The sequence below is a fragment of the Lytechinus variegatus genome, chromosome 4 (assembly GCF_018143015.1).
Source record: "Lytechinus variegatus isolate NC3 chromosome 4, Lvar_3.0, whole genome shotgun sequence".
Taxonomy (NCBI): domain Eukaryota; kingdom Metazoa; phylum Echinodermata; class Echinoidea; order Temnopleuroida; family Toxopneustidae; genus Lytechinus; species Lytechinus variegatus.
The window spans coordinates 54851080-54874798 of NC_054743.1; the positions used below are offsets into that span (position 1 = coordinate 54851080).

General features: G+C 33.5%; 1 protein-coding gene across 2 annotated transcripts in view; it reads left to right on the forward strand.

Moving 5' to 3' along the window:
* The first annotated feature begins 14306 nt into the window (after positions 1-14306).
* Positions 14307-23719, forward strand: part of LOC121414347 — a 54467-nt gene continuing 45054 nt past the window's right edge. For both annotated transcript variants that reach the window (XM_041607498.1, XM_041607496.1), the window contains exon 1: positions 14307-14605. The gene's annotated coding sequence lies outside the window, so the exon portion shown is untranslated. The remainder of the gene's footprint in view (positions 14606-23719) is intronic.

Sequence of the window (23719 nt, forward strand, 5' to 3'; positions counted from 1 at the left end):
ATAATGACATCGCGCTTCGGAATAGAATATATCTATATAGATGGCGCTATATAAATGCCTATTATTATTATTATTATTATTGTAGAGTGCATCTTTCTTTTCAAATATTGTTGTGAATATTATGAATAAAAAAATCAGAAAAAGGAAAAACTTTATTGCCTACAAATTGCACAAAATTAAAGAAAACATGATACAAAAAAGATCAGGTTAACCATTTTTGTCAATACAGGGCAGTAAAATGAATGCGAAGTACGTGACAAAAATGCATGATAAACATTAAACTGGCGTCAGGAAAAGATGGATAATCAGTCATAAATGTTTCGATAAGGTTGAATTAAAAAACGGATTATGTTCAACAATCTCTACAAACTCTCAATATTGCTTGTTATTGTATTTGGATCAAATCACATAATATCTGATGTAAATAGTTTAAAAGTGATGTCTGTATATTGTGTAATTACTAGAGTACATAACGTCGCTGTATTATTTGTTCATTGTTCTTTTTGTGCATTGTTTTGCATTACTGTAGTTTTTTAGTATGCCCTGCCAAACGAGGTTTGAAATGAAATGAAATGTGGCTCACACATCGGTCTCGATGTAAAAATGTGCAGGAAATAATGTTTCCATGCGTAACAAATCGTGTTGCCGTGCAAAACTACATATCTCAAAAATCATGCCAACAAATTGTACTACTTCATCAGTTTATAAACAATTATCATGATATGCATCTCACACATTAGTCTTGGGGTAAGAATAGTCAAGACATATTTGTTCATGTATTGGAAACTGTTGTCATGGTAACGACATACAGGTGAGACATTGATCACCTAGAGTGATAGTTCTAGTTCTTATGTTTGAAGTCAATAAAGGCACATGACACAAATGTCGTATATATATTTCAATGGTTATAACCTTACAGCGTATAAGTTTATTAAATGTGTTTATAGTTTGTTAAAAAGTTTTTTTAAGATTCTGTCAGCTCCAGGTATTATCATATATTGATCATCAAAAAGTTACATTAATCTTCCACTAAAGTTAATGTACTTTTTTATATAAAAATGTTTTACTATTCCGAGGCCCAGTTCCTATGTTTAGTTTAGTTGAATACTCGAGTTCTAGCCAACAGAAACAAAGATTTTTGCTGTTGAGGCAACATGTAACATACTGCATAGAAATCTAATCAATAGATTTGTATTCAAGTATGCTTTGAAAGAAAAAGCCCAATAACAACTATAAAGTTGTACATGTTCGCATTGTATACATACTGTACATGTATTTTCTAACAAATATAAAATGTCATGTATTTTTAAAGGGCAAAAAGGGGAAGAATGTTGCTGCAAGATTAGTGTGTTTATGAAGTGTGTTACATACTGGTTACTAAGTGCTTATTGTCCCTAACAAACATCATGGGTGTTGTTGATAAATAATTGATGAGTGTAAATAACGCCTGGATTTAGCCCTGGAATTAGATTCGATCCTATGACCTGATAATTGACAAGGAAGAATCAGAACCACTGCCATGAATACTAGTCTCTGTTATCATCCAGGTTTATGTGAACTCGTTGAAACCTTTCAATTTTGTATACTCTATATTGCTTAATATCTTGTGATTCCCTTTATTTGTAATTGATGTTTATATTGCTGAGTGAAAATAACGACTGAGGTAGGATTCGATCCTACGACCCGATGATTGAAAAGTAAGAATCAAAACCACTACTAGTCTCTGTTATCATCCGGGGTTATGTCGACTCGCTGAAATATTTCAATTTTGTATACTCTATGTTGCTTTATGCATTTGATTCTTTTAATTTGTAAAACATGTGTATATTGCTGAGTGAAAAAAACGCATGAGGTAAGATTCGATCCTACGACCCGATGATTGAAAAGTAAGAATCAAAACCACTACTAGTCTCTGTTATCATCCACGGTTATGTCTACTCGCTGAAATATTTCAATTTTGTATACTCTATGTTGCTTTATGCATCTAATTCTTTTTAATTTGTAAATCATGTGTATATTGCTGAATGAAAAAAAACGCATGAGGTAAGATTCGATCCTATGACCTGATGATTGAATAGGAGGAATCAGAACCACTACTAGTATCTGTTATCGTCCAGATTTATTTTGCCTCGCTGAGATCTTGAATACTCCATATTGTTTAATGTTTTGTGATTCTCTGAATTTGTAATTCATGTTCATTTAACCATGTAGGCCTACTTCTAGACATGATGCTTTGGTAAGATCGATTTATATTAGAGATTGTGGATATATTTTTTTATATCTATTCAAGGTCAGAATCATAAATGATTCATTCTGTGGAGGCATATTATAATAGTTAATATCTAAATACATTTATTAATCATGATCGTTCTATGCGTTATATCACAGTGCTAAAAACGGTTTATTGCCTTAATTATCAATTTGTGCCCGTCAATCAAAATCTGTCTTTCTACTACATATCATAAATTAAATGATTACCGATGTGTTACATATTTATTGTATATTCTTCATTTACCGAATAAAGAATAAAAGACACAGATAAATGTTCAACATTTTTATCAATTGAGTTTGTAAAGATATTCTATGTAATGAGATCTCGGCTCGAATACACATATATCATAGACGAGAAAACATACAGCGCCATAAAATAAAGGTTGTGTTATTTGCATCATAGCGCAACCTTATCTCGCTTTGGCTTGTTAAAGTTTCTAACTACTTGTTTTCGATGCAATTCGGTAATGCCGCCGCCTACCTGTTGCGACATTTATGGTTTGACACCTGAGCCATTGGAAACATTTTTTAAGGTGGAGCTTATGTAGTTTAAAGGCTGTAAAAAAAACGAAAAGAAAGGCTCAGGGGTCAATAAAAACATAAAGTTTTTTTTGCACCCGAGAAATTATGCAAGCACAAAATTAAAGAAACTAAGAAAGAGAGGTCTCACGACAAAATGAAGGTCACTTTGCTTTTATTTCTCCATTTTGCAACACCTACCAGAATTCCATGTGGTGCTGCCAATGGGGAATAACACATAGACCAGCCCATGTAAATTTGTGAGGGTGTTTCAATGCTTCACCTCCCTGCTTCCCAGGGCCATGGTTTACACGTGAGAGCAAATGAGATCAAAATCAGAAAGTGCATTTGGATATGACTATTAAGTACAACAATGTTAATTTGTATAAAAGAGTGAATGGATATCAATTTCAATAGGGAATAATTGCTTAATTTGCATGACAATTCATTTAGACCACTTCTCCATGATTGAATGAATGGCATGTTTCTTACATTTTTATCTTACTGTTTCTCCCAATGTGTGCATAAATGACGATGTCTGTACAATTCTGCCTGAGAAAATTATCACATACTACCGATATCATCAATAATGCTTAAAGTGTATATTCATGTTCAAAGCCTTAGACTAATATCTAAAGGCGTATATTACTAGCCTACTACATGTCCGTGCCCCTGAAATAATATGAATTATAATGAATAAAGATATATATGTTTTTACAATAATTCAATTTTCGATTTTGTATGAAAATCAAAATAAAATTGATATGGTTGTGAGTCCAAACTGCACGGATGTCCATATCTTACGCATTAGTACAATACGCGATATAATGACTGCGGAAAGACGTTCAAAAAACGGAAGCAACCAACAAAAGTTCAAAATGCGACACGTAAGACGTAAGTTAATTCATTTTAAGTTCAATTTATGAAAGTAAATCATGATAATTTACAATATTTCTGCTTTATTTGAAAGAAAAATCTAGAAAAATAACTATCAAATTATCGAATTCTTGCCGAAAATTTAGCGTTGATTCTCCCGTTGTCAGATACATGTACATCATTTTGCCATGATTCAAGCATAGAAACTAATCGATGTATGTATGTACAGATACACCTTTTTGCCATGATATTGCTGTATGAATTGTATGATGTATCTACAGATATATCATTTTGCCATAAACGTAGGACTAATGAATAATGTTGCTTATATGGTGTATCTACATAAAAACAGTTATTTTGATGAAAAACAAAAGTTAAATGTTATAAAAACTATTAAGAAAGATAAATTCAATGACATTCTTATAAATCTAACCAAATTCAACACTTGGAAATATTCTTTTGAAGAAAGACAAATGCTGTAACTTCAAAGTGATTTTTCTAAGAATGTGCATTTTGCCGCTGTGTTAATGGAAGTACATTCAAGGATAACAAGGAGAAGACTTTTATTAAAAAAGTTTGATTACTTTTCCCAAAGAATTTTATAAACAATGAGTGCATAATCTTGATAATAAGTAACCCCTTATTCAATATGGTGAAACTTTTTTCAAAACTGTCTTTAGCAATGTTATTTGGCAGTAATGTTGATTAACCTATCGGCAGAATTCTGTGCGAAAATGAAATCGATATATGTATTTATGGATGAGTAAACACACATCACAGGGGAAAATGGCATTGTTTAATGTCATAGATAGATTTTTTTTTCAGTTTTATATATGACTTAATTGCTGTTGTTTTTATCATCCATCTTTTTTATCACCACACACTCTCCGATCTTTTAACACTTTCATGGTTGAGCGAGCACACTTGAAAACTTAGAAATGAATATTATTTATATTGCATAAATGCATTATGTTTTAGAACAATTTCTCAGGATCAAAAGTTATGGAGTATTCAGTGATGGATCCAGAATTTAATTATAGATAGGGGCCGAGGATTTGTGAGAGGAGTACATAATTAACATTTCCCAATTTTAACATTTTTAGTGATAGAGGATATTAACATGAACCCCTAAGATGATACGTCACCAAAAATTGTGGTCACTCAACCATGAACATACTATGATGGATAGTAAAACGACATTAACACTCTAAAATTCACCAACAACATTCGCCCGGCATATCTTGTTCACCCAATCTGAAAAACGACTCTTGTGACTTTATAAACGGTAATTTTTATTCACAATGCTGCTTGCATAGTTGTAAGACCCTACATCTAAATAATAATTCATAATATCAGTAATCAAATCACCCATCGATATCATTGGAACGTTTACTTCCCTTAATAAATCAATTTTTATAAGAATGAAGTACTTTACCAATTTACAAGAAAAGACAGGTTTTGAATATTTGATGTTATGAATACAAACAATTTCTTAGTGTTCAACACAACTGGGTATACACACTTGTCAAATATGATACTTTCATATACATGTATGCTAACACCTCCTCCGTTTCTGCTTCTATATCTTCGGCCATGCGTTTTGAGTTTTGCCAGTTTTGTGCGACGTGTTTTTGCGACATGCAAGTTTCGTTTTTTTTCATTTAAACACTTGTTTAAAATGTTTATACAACTTCTGTGCGATTCACATAATAAACACTGTTGTTTACTACTGTGTAGTATTTAACGGGACCCATCTGAATCTAGCTAGTCGCTATCAAAATGATTGTCAGGACCCTGCTGTATGTAATCAAACAAAATAAGAATAAATTATTGTTTGTTTGCTTAATATTTAGTATGGCGTAACATTTTACTCATCTATGGTTAGTAAAGGTTTGATCCCCATGCTATCCAAAGTGAATAGACGGATTTAGATAAAAGTTACAAGGCAGTTGTACACATTAGGTCTCCATGACCCTTTTTTCAAGAATGCAGAAGCTATCTACATGTATCTAAGTAAGATATATTCCCCAAGTTTGGGTTTAGTACAATTATATTGCCTCTTCCATGTTTTTTGTACTTCCAATACTTCACATTGTCATTCCTTCAGTTATACTTACATATTTCTTGATGAATGACAATGACAATGATGTTAAATAATTATGTTGAGGGCTTCCATGTAACGAGGATTTCATTGCTGAAAATTGTCTCGTAGATGTTTCTACTCTACTCCACATATTTACTGACTCTAACCAAAACGCATGGCCGTACTTGAATATATTATATCAGTAAATCATCAAGCCTAGACGTTTTGGCAACCAGAAATATATAATTTTTGCATACACGTAATATATCACTAATTTCATCGAAGTTCTTCAATAAGCTGACCCCATTCAATTGAATAAGTTTAAATCCCTACCCTACAATTCACTGAAATTACGAGATTTGAATAGTGTGCTTAAGAATAAGAATTATTGGTAAAATTATGTGACTGTTTTGCTTTCCGTCTTGGTTGCAAAGGGTCTTACTCAGCTGAAAAGGGTAAATATTTAAGTACACAACGTGGACAAGTCCAGTTTACAAAATGTTAAAATGGATCATTGTATCTTTCCTGAGAAAGATGAGCACATAATAGGTATCCATTTAAAACGTTTCGTACATAATAGACTTTAAAGTTTGGCATATGCCGCAAAGATTATCCCTACCCAAAACGAATTTATCCTTAAATGTCAAGTCCACCTCAGAAAAAATGTTGATTTGAATCAGTAGAAAAAAATCAGACAAACACATTGCTGGAAATTTCATTAAAATCGGATGTAAAATAAGAAAGTTATGGCATTTTAAAGTTTCGCTTATTTTCAACAAAATAATTATATGAACGAGCCAGTTACATCCAAATGAGAGATGATGTCACTCACTCACTATTTCTTTTGTTTTTTATTGTTTGAATTATACAATATTTCAATTTTTACGAATTTGACGATTAGGACCTCCTTGCCTGAAGCACAAAATGTTAAAATAATGGAATTCCACGTGTTTAGGTAGGAATGAAACTTCACTTCACATGACAAAGATGAGAAAATGAAAATATTACATATTTTATAAAATAATAAAATACAAAATAAATAGTGAGTGATGTCATCAACTCTCTCATTTGGATGTAACTGGCTCGTTCATAACTATTTTGTTGAAAATAAGCAAAGCTTTAAAATGCCATAACTTTCTTATTTTACATCCGATTTTGATGAAATTTAAAGTACATAATGATTCAAAATATGTAATGGCTAAAAAAATACTTACAATCGATTGCTGGAATTCACACTTGAGAAAATAACTTTCAAGATTAATGGCTTACTATTTGATTACCAGCAATCGATTGCTGCCAAGTTCACCATTACTAACACTCTTTGCATTCTGGACGGCTTGATGCCTGCTTTATTTTTACCTTTGGTGATATTGCAATCTATTAAATTAATACATAACAAAATTTAACATTACAAGACAGGTAAAGTCAATCGAACCGATTACAGGTATTGTAATGTAGGAATAAACAGTTTGTCTAATTTATTTTCAATATACGAAGGAGCCTTTAAATACATTTTGCTGTCAATATCTTGCAAGTACATGCTCAGTGGTATTTATTTTAAATCATTTTAGTATATAACTGTCTCTGTATCCATTTTTCTCAAAGGCATTGTACTAGCCTTGATTCTCACCACATGTTTGCTTAATTTCGTTAATTGTAATCCAACAAGAAATGCTCTTTAATACCTGTACTGAATTTAATCGATCTGTTACCCGCAATTTTACACTGCATGTATTCCGATTTTTACTATTCTTTTTAATTTATATTTGGTTCTTTGACCAAGGTTTATCGAGAATTTTTTATAGAATTATTTAGACAGGTTTCATTTCTTTATTCACTTTTGTGATTACAACAATTCTGGTTCTACTTTCTGTTAACGTAAAGGTGGCCAGATGCTCGCAGGTTATGACTTCATTGACCTCCCGTATGATTTGCTATCATTGTCATCATCATCACCACCACCACCATGACCACCATCATCATCATCATCACCACCACCATCATCATCATCATCATCACCACCACCATCATCATCACCATTATCACCGTCATCATACTGTTACGGCACAGAAAATTTACATACAAACCAGTTATCATATCTTCGATCTTAAAATCTTGGTAATATCATTCTTTATAGACATTTTTTTATATTTTCAATACAAACAATGCATCATGTAATAAATATTACTCAACTGAAGATTTTACTTCTAAATTTAGAGACACAGAACACAAATTCAGTTTGCTTCACGTTAATGCCCGAAGTTTGAACAAAAACTTTGAATCATTGGAATCATTACTCTTTACTCTAAATAATTTCAAATTCTCCATTATTGGTGTCACGGAAACATGGCTTCATAATAATTCACCTAACATATTCAACTTGCAAAACTATAATCTTATTAGGCGAGATCGTGAAGATCAAAGAGGAGGTGGTGTAGCATTTTACATCAATGAACATTTGCAGTTTAAAATAAGAAAAGAAATATCATTAAAACAAAGTGAAACTTTATTCTTAGAAATCATGAAGCCGAAAGGCAAAAATATAATTATTGGGTTAGTTTACAGACCCCCTCATGGCAATGCAAATTTATTTTGCGAAGAGCTTGAAACATGCCTTCATACCATAACAAAAGAAGATAAACAAATATATTTAATGGGTGATTTTAACATTGACCTGTTATCCCAAAATAAGGAAAACGATTTATTCCTACACACTATGCATTCATTTGGTTATTATCCCCACATAGATCAACCGACCAGAATTGATAGCCATTCATCAACACTTATCGACAACATATTTTCAAACATACTAAACAGAGATACTTCCAGCGGATTAATAATATCTGATATAGCTGATCATTTACCGGTTTTTTTATTATGTGATAATGATATTTCAAAAGAAAACTCACCTAAATCTACAATGTATAGTAAAGAAACACCAATCAATATTGAATCGTTTAAAAGTGATCTTGCGATTGAGGAATGGTTAGATGTATTTAATGAGTCAAATTCAGATATTGCTTACACAAATTTTAACCAAAAATTGCAAAAATATTACGATAAAATTTTTCCTCTATCACCTATCAAAAAAAGAAAAGCAAAAATGCCATGGATCACTAAAGCTATTCTACGATCCATACACACCCGAAATAAACTATACAAGACATTTTTAAAGAACCCTTCTATTCAAAACAAAAATAAATATAAAACTTATAGAAATAGACTAACCAATATAATTCGGGCTTCTCGCAAATTATTTTATTCCCAGAAACTTAACAAAGTTAAATCAAACATGAAAGCAACATGGGAGATAATCAATGATTTGATTGGCAAGAAACCCAAAGTATTACCTAAAGACAATTTCACAGTTCATGCTGCTGCAATAAATTCAGACGATGTAGCTGATACCTTTAACTCCTTTTTCGTTAACATAGGAACCTCTTTGGCTAACAACCTTGCCAGACCAAACCAAAGTTTTGCAAAATTTCTTCCCACACCCATCAATTCTTCCCTATTCTTCAACCCCACAATTGTTCAGGAAATAATTAAAATAACAAAAAATCTCAAATCCAGCAAATCACAGGGATATGATAGAATTATTACTTTCCTTCTTAAGCAGATCATACATTATATTGTCTCTCCATTGTGTCATATTTTTAATCTGTCGATCAGCACCGGTAAATGTCCAGATTCCCTAAATATTGCAAAGGTAAATCCTGTTTTAAAAAAAGACAATCCACACGAAATAACAAATTATAGGCCTATTTCTACTCTCCCCAGCATATCCAAAATATTAGAGAAGATTATTTACAAAAGACTTTATAAGTTCCTAGATACTTTTCAGTTTCTAAATTCAAACCAATATGGATTCAGGAAAGGGCATTCAACTGATCAGGCTTTAATACAAATATACGATAAAATTACAAATGCAATGACAAATAAAGAACACATAATAGGAGTATTCATGGACCTAAGCAAAGCATTCGACACTCTTGACCACCAGATTTTACTTAAAAAACTTGAAAATGATTGAATTCGGGGAATCGCACTATCATGGTTTGAGAGTTATTTGTCTGATAGAAAACAATATGTCACTCACAACAATATTTCTTCTTACTTTCAGTCAATAAAATGCGGAGTTCCACAAGGATCGATCCTTGGCCCCTAACTTTTCCTTATATATATTAATGATTTAACTACTGTAACGCCTTTATTATCATTTGTATTATTTGCCGATTACACAAACATTTTTTGTTCAAACACTAGCTTAGAAACTTTAGTAGATACATTTAATCGTGAATTACCTAAACTATCTTTATGGTTTAAATGTAATAGGCTCTCACTTAATATAGACAAAACAAACTTTATGTATTTTACGCATACAAGTTCACATACATGTATTACTGAGTTTCCATACGACATAAGCATAGATAATATTCCACTCAAAAGGAAAAAAGAAACAAAGTTTTTAGGTGTCACAATAGATGAACATTGGAATTGGAATGAACATATAAGTTGTATAACTACTAACATCTCCAGAAACGTAGGTGTACTTTACAAAATGAAAAACATAATTCCTCATACAACACTCGTTCTACTATACAATTCATTAATATTGCCGTATATTTCGTACTGCAATATAGTTTGGGCAACGTGTGCAAAAACTAAAATTAATATAATATACTTATTACAGAAAAAAGCAATTCGAATTTGTACTAATTCGCAATATTTATCACACACAAATCCATTATTCCATAAACTAAAGACTCTAACTATTTTTGACATAAACTCATTTCAAAGCTTACTGCTTATGTTCAAATACGTAAATAACATGCTCCCACCTTCATTTCACAATTTTTATACCATGAACACATCTATCCATTCATACCCTACGCGGAACTCTTCTAATTTCCATTTAATCAACCCCAAATTGCTTATTGCGCAGAGATCCATAAGACGCCATGGTCCTGATTTGTGGAACTCTCTACCTGAATCTATAAAAAGATCCACGTCTCTTTACTCATTTAAGGCAAACGTTAAATCTATGTTGATATCAGAATATTTGAAGTAAAATTTCTGTGTCGATGTGTCATCATTAAAGCATCATCACCATCATCCTCTCCATCGCCTTCATCTTCACCATTTCCCCATCATCTTCATCCTTATCATCTCCATCTTCATTGCTCAAATTACATTACTGCTGTTTTTCATGAAATGAACTATTTATCGATTCTGCTGTATTAATGTATTATATTAATCAATGAGTTCTAACCTGGGGTTGTCATTTTTTCAAGCAATCTGCTTATGATGGCAATCCTCCTGCAAATTGTAAATGTTGAAAGTTGAATGGAGCGGCAATCCTTGATAGGACAGGTGCAGTACTGCATTGGAAAAATATTTATTATGGAGATGTACATGTAATCAGTTAATGAAGTCCAACTATCAAAATTTGTTATCAAAAGGACATGCAGTGACTTGTTCGTTGTGGAACTTTAGAACACCATAGTCTGGCTTTTAAATCACTTAAAACGGTCTTATTGATAGGCAAAATGAGACATTAGATGGTTTATAAATATGTGGGTTCAGTTCTGAGAATTTCTTTTCAAAATTGGAACAATTTGACAAGCATAATGGAGAAAACACAAGACATTTCATTTTCAGCAGACTGTTTTCACTACATTTTGCTAAAGACAAGCAAACTAATTATATATACATCTCAACTCCTGATAGTCACTCAGTCGCATTTAATATTCAATTGAATGTCACTATTAATTGCTTAAACTTTTGATATAAAATATTGTTTGAATTATGATATCAATCAATTCATTTTTATTTACAGTTTTAGATGATGGATTATTAAATTTGAATCATGACAGTCCTGTAAATCTCAACTCCTGATAGTCAATCCGTCGCATTTAATATCCTTTGGAGTAGTTATGTTCCCCGACCAACAGAATCTCATATATATATATATATATATATATATATATATATATATATATATATATATATATATATATATATATATATATATATGTACATATATATATATATATATATATATATACATGTATGTGTAATGAGATTCTGTTGGCCGGGGAACATAACTACTCCAAAGGATATTAAATGCGACTGATTGACTATCAGGAGTTGAGATTTACAGGACTGTCATGATTCAAATTTAATAATCCATCATTTAAAACTGTAATTAAAAATGAATTGATTGATATCATAATTCAAACAATATTTTATATCAAAAATTTAAGCAATTAATAGTGACATTCAATTGAATACAGATAAGTTCATGAAATTCGTTGGATCACCACCAGTGTGCTTTTAAAATGCGAAGGCCCTCCCTGCAGGAATTTACCTTTGTATGCAGATGTTAGTGTGGGAGTCGGTGCATCTGTTAATGCCCATGGATATATGCGAATACAAACATGTGAAAATCATTGAAACTTATTATTTTCTCCCATTGATAATCAATACTTTGACAGATGCCATAACAATGACAAAACTTGCACGAAACAAAAGGTACAAAATACAAAGAAATACATAAGAAATTCAAAAACAATAAAATACATTAATATTCACTGTGGTATTATATTCTACGGGCGGTATAATTATTCATAATAATGCAAATACTATTTGTACCAAACATATAAACATTTGAGCTAAAATTTTCAAATTAAAGCATAATGATCCAAAATATGCACAAATCTGCATAATTAATTAGCCTGAAACAAAAATAACATTTTTTTCCCGAAAGGTATACGTATGTATACAGGATTTTGCAGTATTTATGTCTGTGAAAGCGAACATAAGTAAAGAACATTGCCAAAATAATATTCTGAATTATCAATTTTGCAGCCATTTTGTTCATGCAAATTAGGTGGTCAAAACATGAAAAATTAGTTTGGGAACCAATCCTTTCAGATTCAGCATATTTGAATTGTGTGAAATAGACCGGTTCCCAACTTTTACCCCAAAATGCTTCTTAAAGTTTATACAGGCCTCTTTTTTCCAGAATGGCTCTAGTCTATTCTGTGTTCAAAACTTTTTTTTCTGTGTTCCATACTTTTAGTTTGTAGCGGTGAGGTCCTCAAAAATTAAGATCCCAGTTTTATTCTGTTTTCTTCTGTTAAGGAACGGCAAAGTTTCTGATGCAATTTCGTCTCGAATTTTGTTCCTCTGAATTGCCATCATTTTTGATGACTTAAAAATCTTAAATTACCAATTGATTTCTTCTGACTAATCATATATCTGTTTCTCTAGGTCTTTCAGCGTTGAATATTTTTAATCTCTGTCAATTTCAAGCACTAGATTTCATTTTTATATAACCTCCGCTATGCAGATGACACAGTCGTTTTGGCTGAATGCAGGGAAGATATACAGTCACTGACTTGTAACCAATATCAAATATAGAAATGAACAATTAGACAAGAAAATAAACATTTAAAACACAAAAACGGAATGTCCTTATACAGATAGTGTTATAAAGGGAAAGGTGGTGAAAAAAATCAATAGTTTTATATACTTTGGTCAGAAAATAACAGAAGATGACAAATTTGAACGAGAAATTAAAAGAAGGATCTGCCTTGCAGACAACGCTTTCTCATCAACCGGATTGTCAGCTGTATCAGTTAACACACGATTACGACTCAATAAATGCTACGTTTGGTCCATCTTCATGTACCAATATTATGGAAAGAAGGGAAGTCAAACGATGATGTCCCGAAACTCATGGATCTCACAGGGAAAGAAAGATTACTATTAATCAAGGAACACAAACTATCATACAATGGCCATACCAGAAGACACGAATCTTTGCCAAATAAAAGAATAGATGGTTATTTTGAAGGAACAAGAAGGAGGGGCGAAAAAGGAAAATCTGGCTTGGGAATATTGAGGAGATGACAGGCAGAAAGATATACGTATACTGTGAGATAGTGCTGGACAGAGACAGATGAAAAACCATGACAACCAACCTCTTTAGGGAGAAGGAACAACAGTAGGCAACGGTAAGATTTTTAGATATACTTTTTACTGCCAGATTCGACAACTTTTACCGTTCATACTGCAACTCTTGTATTTCCTCTAATATCACTTGAAATTTCAGAGAGCTTATCCTGTATAAATATTTCATAATAAATAAATGAAATAAATGAATCCACTCTCAACTAATACACACCCATAAACGCCCACAACACGAAACCCTAAGGATCAGAAAACGAATCCCTCTTCCATGTATCAAGTCAACATATATCATTGGACACGAACGATAGACATTACTACGTATTATACAGTATTTTATTTCTCTCTCTTTTCTTCCCTCCCTCGAATTCCGTCCCATTTTTTTCTATTATTTCCATCTACAGTATCTCTATCGTGTCAATGAAAAAAAAAGCAAAATGAATAATAGAAACACCCACTCCCCGTTGTGCAAATTATAGTTCACTAAAAAAATCAACAATACAATCGCACCAACACTTTCAAGCTGCACAAAACCTCGTCCCGTGTGATTGAACACAGATTTCAATGTCATATTTGTGGTTCACACCCATTTTTACAATTTACACACTTTGCTTGCTGGCGTTGATGAAGTTCGCAGTCGGGTTTGGCATTTTGCAGTACATGAACTAAATTGCAAAAAATTCACCAGGAACCGAATGACAGGACTCTGGGGTTGTCCTAAATTTTATGATAGGCCTACCTCTCAGAGGAAGGATACCAAGTGACGTCACCTACGCCTATATCTATCTTGAATGAGGAAGATAAAATGCAATCCATGGATGGTAATATGATGCACCATGCAGGAAATTGTTTCATCCTTGATATTGGAAAACCCTGTTAAAGGTAAGCGCATTTCAAACGTTCATGACCATGTATATTCAATTTTGACCCAGACAAAACGACACATGCCAACTTTTGGGGCGGGCAAATTATTTCGTTTTAGGAGCGTGTTTTAAATTTGCAACCTAACTGAAGCACTAAGGGATGCATTTGAACTTCTTTTCTCACCCTTCCCCTTATTTTAAAACCTTGTCTTTATTTGGTTCTTCTCTTTTTTTCATTCGTGGAAACTCTTTCTCTCTCTTTCTCTGCTCTAATTTTTTCCCCTTCACAAGCCATCAGATTCTCTTTAGTTTGCTTTGCAGACTCTGAATGGCCCGTGATATGGGATCTCAGCGCGCGAAGCGCGCTGCGGCTGGTTTGTGATGCAAACCAGCCTGAAAGCACGAGCGAAGCGAGCCATTAGACCTAATCTTTGCAGACTTTCTCTTCATTTCTTTCCTATTTTTTTCACTTTTTCCCTTTCATTCTTCTTGACTTGTTCTTTTCTTATGCCGACTTCTTGAATCAGCTGTGGTACACACACTGCAGATGTGGGTCTACATTTGTAGACTAGTTTCTCTTAGCAGTACAGGAAGCGCCGCACAGTGGGCCAGGAGAGAGCAAAAGTGCGCCAAAACTGGTTTGTGGTCATAAACATTTTTTTTGTTCACGTTCTAAGCAAAGATTAGAACCTGTACAAAGCCTCCATACAATATTTCTCCATGAAATTGATGATTAGATGCCCATTTTATTCAACATTACCGGGAAAGTGTGTAAATGACATGTTTTAGATATTTCACTGTTTTAAGAAAACGGATGGCTTAATTTATTTCTAATTTACTGTGCTTTTTGATGAATAATTGTTTTAAGTGATCGAAGATTTTCAAGATGAAAAATATACGAACAGCTTTTATATAAAAATAAAATTAAACCTTCTATTTTTGACAGAATTAGAACGAATTATGATCTTACCAATAAGGAAATAGAAAGTATATTTTTAAGACTAAGATATTGCACACTAAATAGTCGATTAAGGGAGTTCCAGTATAAACTCTTGCATAATATTTTATACACTAACCACCACCTTTTCCGTTTTGGTCTTATTTCGACCAATTTATGCTCATTTAGTGAAAAGGAAGAAGAAACGTATGAACATCTATTTTATACTTGTGAATTTTCAAAATCACTTTAGGATCTATGTGCAAGAAGTTTAAATTTTGAAATAAATAAATTTAGCTGGCAGGAAATTCTTTTCGGGAAGCAGGAGAAAAGTAAAGGTAAGTATCAATTAATTAATAATGTCTTGATTTTAGTTAAATATCTTATTTACAAAAAAACCGAGAATTAAAAAAACCTCCTTCAATGATTGAAATAAAAAATAATATTAGGGGGGATCAAACAGAAGAAAAGAAATTAGCAACAAAGAGGGGGACTCTTACAATCCATTTCTCTAAATGGGAAAACTTGAATATTAGACCATGTATTGGAGCCCAGAGCCAGTTCTCCACCGGATGATGATGGGGTATCCAAGGGAGGGTGGGTAATGACATGTGCTGCGTTTGTGTTTGAATTTATTTGGGTGAAGAGGCCGAGGTGATGGGTCAAAGATATATATGCTGATGGCTTCAATTTGTTTAGGTTTTATTAATGATTTATTTATTTTTGTATTTTGAAAATTTCTCTTATGTTTTTTATTTGACACTGGAAAAAAAATCAATATGTTGTAATTTTCTGTAGAAGTTTCCTCTTGATGCATATAATTATCATCAATGTTATTTATAATTATGTATTGGAAGATATCTGACAATGTGTTTTATTGTAACATTCATGAAAATATTATGTTTCAAAGTTCTATTTGTTATATATATTTTATTTTGTATATGAATTGAAGTTGTCAATAAAAACTACTCAATACAAAAAAAAACAAATGAGATAATAGTGCCTTCAGAGGACGAAACCATTTCAATGGGGGTTTTAGCATTTTTAATAAGCATTTCTTTTACAAATTGCTGCCGATTGCTGCACTGTAAATACCATGACGGTCTTTTTTATAGTTCATGCTTTACACTGATATCAAATTTAGCTGCATATATGTGCATTTTCTGAAGATATGACCAATTTTCCAACCAAATGTTCGCCGTATTTATCACAAAAATCGTTCCAAGTTAGTGTCCCATTCTGCGCGAGCGGAACGTTGCGGGTGACTCCGTCGCGTGCTGGGGGAGAGGGAGAGAGAGAGAGAGAGGGGGGGGGAGGGGTGTGGCTCATGTGTCTCTCTCTTGTGACTGGTATCTGCCTAAAATATTTTCGTTAAACAAACGTAAAGACAAGCTTTCATTTCCACTTCCACGTATACATGTTACACAACTTCATTTTGATGCCAAACTATTCAACACCGTGTTCCATATCTGATATGCTGTCATCCTGAGAAGATTAATTCTTAAGTTAAGATTCCCGGGTAAAATTATTAATTTGTTTTTGTTGTTCATCAAACCAAGTAGGAGCTACTGTATATCGCTATAACACACATGACTAGGGATGTGAACGGTCTCAAGCAGTTTTCTGACAAAATATGAAAATGTGTACAGGACAGGATATACGTGGGCTCTATCATGTCTATGCATGTATATCATTATTAGTATTTATCCCCAAAAGGGTTTGTAACTTCATATACACGTATGAATTCGTTTATCTCTTGGCTCCTTCTAAATTTGCTTTAAGTTATTGTAAGTATCGATCAAAAGGAAGTGTATTATCATTTCACGGATTGTTTGGTTTATGACTCTCATTGACTTTATTATGTATTCCACAGACTAATGGTAACGGGTGATTAGTAGCAAGTTTTTAAGAGTACAGCAATCACAACCTCTCCCCCTGATGTTCAAAGTATGCTAAAAGATTCTCTCACCAAAGACATGATAGTTGGTGAGATAGCTGAGACTCTGATTCGGAATTTTGTATACGCCGTTCTGGGTGAAATAGATAGGCCTTGTAGGGGCTTGTACTGATTAACCTGCAAAGGACCCGGCCTCTATTATTTAGCACTGGAATCATTATTTTAAAGATTTCCCTGTACACTTCTGGTATCAATACATTTCATCCATGTAGGTGTGGTTAATCATTGTAACCAGGGAATGAAAATACTCCTTTGCACTTTTTAACTTTCACTTTGAATTTTACAAATCCGGATTCAAGGTAGGGCGCCCTCTTTTAGCGATACTAAAGTCACCAATTGAATTGTTTGTATCCCGAGCACAGACTCTTCATATTTGTTTGCCTGTTTGTGTGTTTGCTGTTTGCTAATATGCTTAATTATTGCTGCAATTTCTCTAAAACAAGTTTCTGAAAAAAAAAATTATTGTAAAATTAGAAACATGTAATTTCTTCTCAAGTGTTAACAGACAATCAGAAAACAGTATTTTAACGACGTCATCAATATTTCAAAATACTTTTATTGAATTATACGGGTGAAATTACCCTTACCCACAAAATTTTATCCTACAAATAAGTGAATAATGGGTTTTGGCGCACTTTGGGTTCATTCTGGCCCACTGTGCGCCGTGGTGTAGCGGTTCTGACTCTCGCCTTGTAAGAAGAGGGTCATGACTGTGTTCGAATCCCACTATGGACTAGCGTCCTTTGGCAAGACTTAAATCCACACTTTGCCACTCTCACCCAAGTGCTCATTGGGTACCGGTAGGAAACAACGGTCATTGCGGTTGGTTTAGCAAGTGTGCACCTAACAAGCGTCTTGAAATGATATGAATCCAGGAATCCAGTAACCGGGTAATAATAATTGTGAACAGCTTTGAACAGTCGTGGATTGATAAAGCGCTACATAAATGCCAATTATTATTATTACTTTATTAATATCATTATTATTATCATTATTATTATTACAGTTAAAATGGGTTCGCTTACAGCACCAAAGAGAGGAGTCAGTGGTTACATATAAGGGCATATTAACATTCAACGCTTTCAACAGAAATGTTCACAACAAAATCTGACACAAAGAGTGCGCTGAAAAGCTTTATTGTAATCAAAGAAAATAATTATAGAAACAAATTATTCCAGCGTTCAGTAACGGTTCAAGGTAAAACATTGCTAGAGCATGATTCAATTCCCATTGACGGAGAGAAACCCTTCCTTTTTATAGTAATATGATATCCTGTGTATTCAGAAAAGTTAATTAAAAAACGATACCTAGCTTATTTTTTTATTATCTGATCATTGCGTAGATAAAATTAATCTCTCTTAAAAGAAATAAGGTACAATAAATCGTCGAATGTTCAATGGCTACATATGGAATAATGTCAGCATCTTATAAAAATACAAACACTCATTTAAGAGGTATTCTGAATTTTAAAATCGTTCCTTCATTTAAATATCTTAGATTCAGGATATTTTTGTGATGTAAAACGTCGACCACTTCATGGTCATATACAGAAAACAGAGGTAATATTCTGCGGATGTTCTATGCTATTGGGATCTCGTCGTACAAACTTTCATCTAATTTCCTGGATGTTCTCAGTACTTTCTAATGTTTCTGTGTACAAGATCAGATATTTTTTGCTATGCAATTATGTTTGCCGTATAGCATGTTCATGTATACACAACAAACTGGTTTTCTTTTACCAGCATGAGATTACATTGACCATTTGCGTCAGAAATCTTTCACCTTCTATCTTATAATAACCATTCTTCATTGAAATCTAGGATACCTCGAACGCACAGAGGCCCATGTGAAAATCAAGAATTTCATTTAGTTTCTCCAAAATACTCTACTGTGCACAGTATATTTGCTTTTTTTTTTAAATCGTTTATACTCAGTTCACTGGGTGAAATGACCCGTCATTTTTTTTCTCATGTTTGTATGTTATTATTGCTAAAACAAGACAACCTGAATATAAGAGAGACTGTGGTATTGTCCTAGTATATTTATCAAATTGATAAGAACTCGTAGATAGAGTGCAGTAATAATTTACAATATGGATGTATAGAATAATGAACAAAGCAACTCATTCACTATATTGTGTGCAATCGAAATTAAATTTCCATACTTTATGTAGAGCTATTTGACCGTGTTCTATTCGTAAAAAAATCCGAGTCAACTATTTTGAAAGATCTATTTTTCTTTCAATGTTGTATTTTCATTCATTAAACCAACTGAAATTATTGAACAAAAAACACTACAAACTTTTCTCCAAAACACAATCATCATGTTTTCTTTACAATAAGCCTATGGATATTCGTGTAATGATCTATGATTAAAACTGACTCACACCCTGTTTCGTTTCAATATCATTATACAGTGCGTATCAAAAAAAGTTTACACTCAGAAAAAATCCTGTAAAATTATATATTTGTAATATCCTGACGATTTTTCCACATTTTAGCATTGGTACAGATCCATTTAAGCAAATGACGATATAACTGTCGAAAAATATTTCCGCTTGAGTGAGCACCACTTAGTTTTGAAAAGTTGGTGAAAAATGATTTGCGCAGAACTTTGAAATAATTATGCGAATAAAAGTAGACCTTAATCATGAAGAACACGTGGAAATTAGCAAGTAAAATTGATATGAAGATATCTTTTACCTTTTTAAACTTGTTTCCTTGCCCAAACACTTCGAAGAGTGCATTGCGCCCCATCCCACTCCCCCACACACCGAGTCCATCGTGACGATATTTGCTTTACACTGAGCTGTGATTTACATGAAATGGCTTAGGCTTGATTTTCATTTTGTTAATCATTGCCAAGCTTGGGAAAAGTGTGGAGAAACAAGTATTAAATGAAAATGAAATGTAAACCAACTTTAAATGATAAAAACTTAGTGAAAAATGCTGGAGATGTCTGATATAAACTTTTGTTCAGATTCAGTTATGTCCTCAGATCCAGCTGGCACAAAAAGGGTAAAGGTTGTGCTTACTAAGTGTTGAAATTTCAAATTTGGGCGGCAAAATTGTTACAAAATGCTTGAATGTATCCGTTTTATTTCAATTGGCTAAAAGTGCTAGGGAAATTTATGAGAAATGCTTCACAGGGTAAGTTTGATTTCGCCCTTTCCCCTTGACACAGCGTGAAAACAAGCATTTCTGCGCAAACAGATTTCTGCGAGCTTTACAAAAATGGACAGTGCTCACTCAAGTGTAACATTCTGTCAAAACTTTTACCTTCATTGGATAGATGAGACCCAAACCCATAATTATATGTGAAAAAATTACCCACATGTTGTATATTTTTTAATTCCCAGGGCTTTTTCAAAGTGTAAACTTTTTTTTATACGCACTGTATATTTCCTGTATATGTTCTATACTTTGTACGTTTGCTAATCTGGATATATTTTACGATGTTTCATCCAAAAATGATTCTGATAAGGATCAATATTCGTTAGACTGTCCAATCGCCATTTATTCAGCATTATGAACCTAAATATGTTTTTCTACAATTATGGTTATAAAACTTATTGAAAATGTCGAGGCACTTTTCGTACCTTACTGCACACTAGTTAGTTGTGTTAGTCATGTTAGTCTGGGGCAAATAATAGATTGTCGGCCAGACAAATTTATCGATGTGATACATGGATTAAATATAAATGATAGATGAACGAATCAAGCACATCTCACACATCTCACTACTTTTAAGTTTCAAAGTAAAATCCAATATAGCAATGATAAATAATCGTCAGATTTTACTTCAAACTGTAAAATAAAATATATCAGTTCTAAAACTTTTAAGAGTACATTCCAATTTTGCAATGTATTTTATGACGATATAGTTGTTTGTTTAGGGGGGGGGGGATAATGTTAACAAAAAAAATAATCATGAAAAACCCCGATATCAAGAAATACAAATTGTGTGTTTGTTTGTTTGTTTATTTTTCGATTATTAAAAAACAATACGTAAATATACATAACATCAATACATAGCGTAAATGGCATTAATAGAAATAAACAAAATGAATTGCAAATGAATGAAAAGATAATGAAATAATCGAAAGGATTGCCCATTTCAGAGTTTGATTGAAATTAATGACGTGGACAAGAATTTGGCAAAGATAGTATAATTGCCAACGATAATAATATGTTTATTCGATTATCGAATAAATTCTATTGGGAGAGAATACAAGGTTAGAATGTAAACAAATACTGACTGTCAACCAGTTCACTGCCCTTCAGAAGGAGGTCAAGTTCACTTGTACTTCTGTTGGGGGAAGGCGGTCAAAACGCGCACCCGGAAGGATTGTATCACATTTAAGCGTGCGCGGTAATTTAATACATCCGAAACGCGCTAATGCGAGGAATGCGCGATCAGCGGGGATGAAATCGAGCCATTCACTTTTTAATTTCCGTCCGGGAAAGACATTTTCCCACCTCCCACCCCTCATTCCTCTGTATTAATATTCCTTGAGGTGAATTTCCGTGGATATCCTTGTAATCAGTGGATTTTCCTTTTAGCTTGTAGGTTGGAAACAAAATATTATATATATATAGAGGGAGAGAAATATATATACATATCGGTATCACGTGCGAGACAGGCACAAACGAGTAGCATGAAGGAAACAATCGGCATTTAATGTCCTAGGAATGTTAAAATTGCTTACTATAATACATAACCATATAATCGGTTTAAAACTGGTACTATTTGTATGGTTGGTACAAAGCTATTACCCTCTGGTCATGCAACAGAGGAAAGTTGGACTTTCAGTTGTCCATTGGGTGGCTAATTTATGAGTGGCATGTCCTGTTGCTTGGTAGATTCATTTATGTATCTGCATAGGCTGATTTTATGGTTTTGTAAATAATTGTTGACTGGTTGGGGTTGCACACATTTTCGGTTGGCTGGTTGGGGTTGTTAAATATTGGCTTGGATGGTTGGGGCTGTTATTAACAGGACTATTGGCCAACAGATGAGTTGTACTAAGTTGTTACCTCATGGTTATACTCTAGAGGAAAGTTGGACTTTTAGTTGGCGATGGGGTGGTTAAATGAGTGTGCATGTCTTGTTGCTTAGTAAGATTCATTTATGTATCTTCATAGGCTGATTTTGGTTTTGTAGAAATGGATGGCTGGTTGGGGTTGTACACATTTTTGGTTGGCTGGTTGGGGTTGTTAAATATTGGCTAGATGGCTTATTTCAGGACTATTGGCCAACAGATGGTTGGTACAAAGCTGTTACCTCATGGTCATACTCTAGAGCAAAGTTGGACTTTTAGTTTGTCCATGGGGGGCTAAATGAGTGTGCATGTCTTGTTGCTTAGTAAGATTCATTTATGTATCTTCATAGGCTGATTTTATGGTTTGTAAAAAAAAAATGGATGGTTGGTTGGGGTTGTTATTAACAGGATGTTGTAACCTGTTTGGCTGGATGGTTGGGGTTGTTATATACAGGATGTTGTAACCTGTTTGGTTGGATGGTTGGGGTTGTTATTAACAGGACGTTGCAACCTGTAAACGACATGCATCTTGGGTGTTTTTTAGTACTTGGCAATTTCATTATCATTTCTCGAAGCATGCAGGGGAAGGAATGACCAAGAGCTCTGTGAGCCAATGGTGGGGTAAGGCCAAGATTATCAGATATTTGGTAGGGGGATCCCCGTCCCAGGAAACTGGGACACTGGGTGGAGCCACCATCCTCCCAGCTGGTCACGTGACTCGTGACCCGGTTCCCCCTATGTCGTGAATTCTTAGCCTTACTCTCTCCCTCCTCTGCAGGCATTGAATCTATTGATATTACTGCGATACACATGTTTGTGAAGCATTGGTGTAATAATTAATAGTTGATATTACTGTGATACACAATATTTGGGTAGCAATTCCCGAACGGAAATTAAAAGTTGAGAAAATGGCAATATCTGGTATATCGTGTCGTATTTCTTCTCACAATAATGATGATATTATTATTATCAATTTTATGGTTTTAATTGCCGCCATCATTATCACGAATACTGCTAGTGCTACTCTTACTACGATTTATAGGGTTTGTGACAATCATCCGCGTTCGCAGAGCGGGGATAAGGCGGTGTGACCGCACCATTTCGAGAAAAACCAGGGGAGATTTTCTCGAAAAGGTGGGTTGAGGGAGGGGAGTCAAATTAGCGCACGCTTTATGGACAACCGGGGAGCTTTTCACGA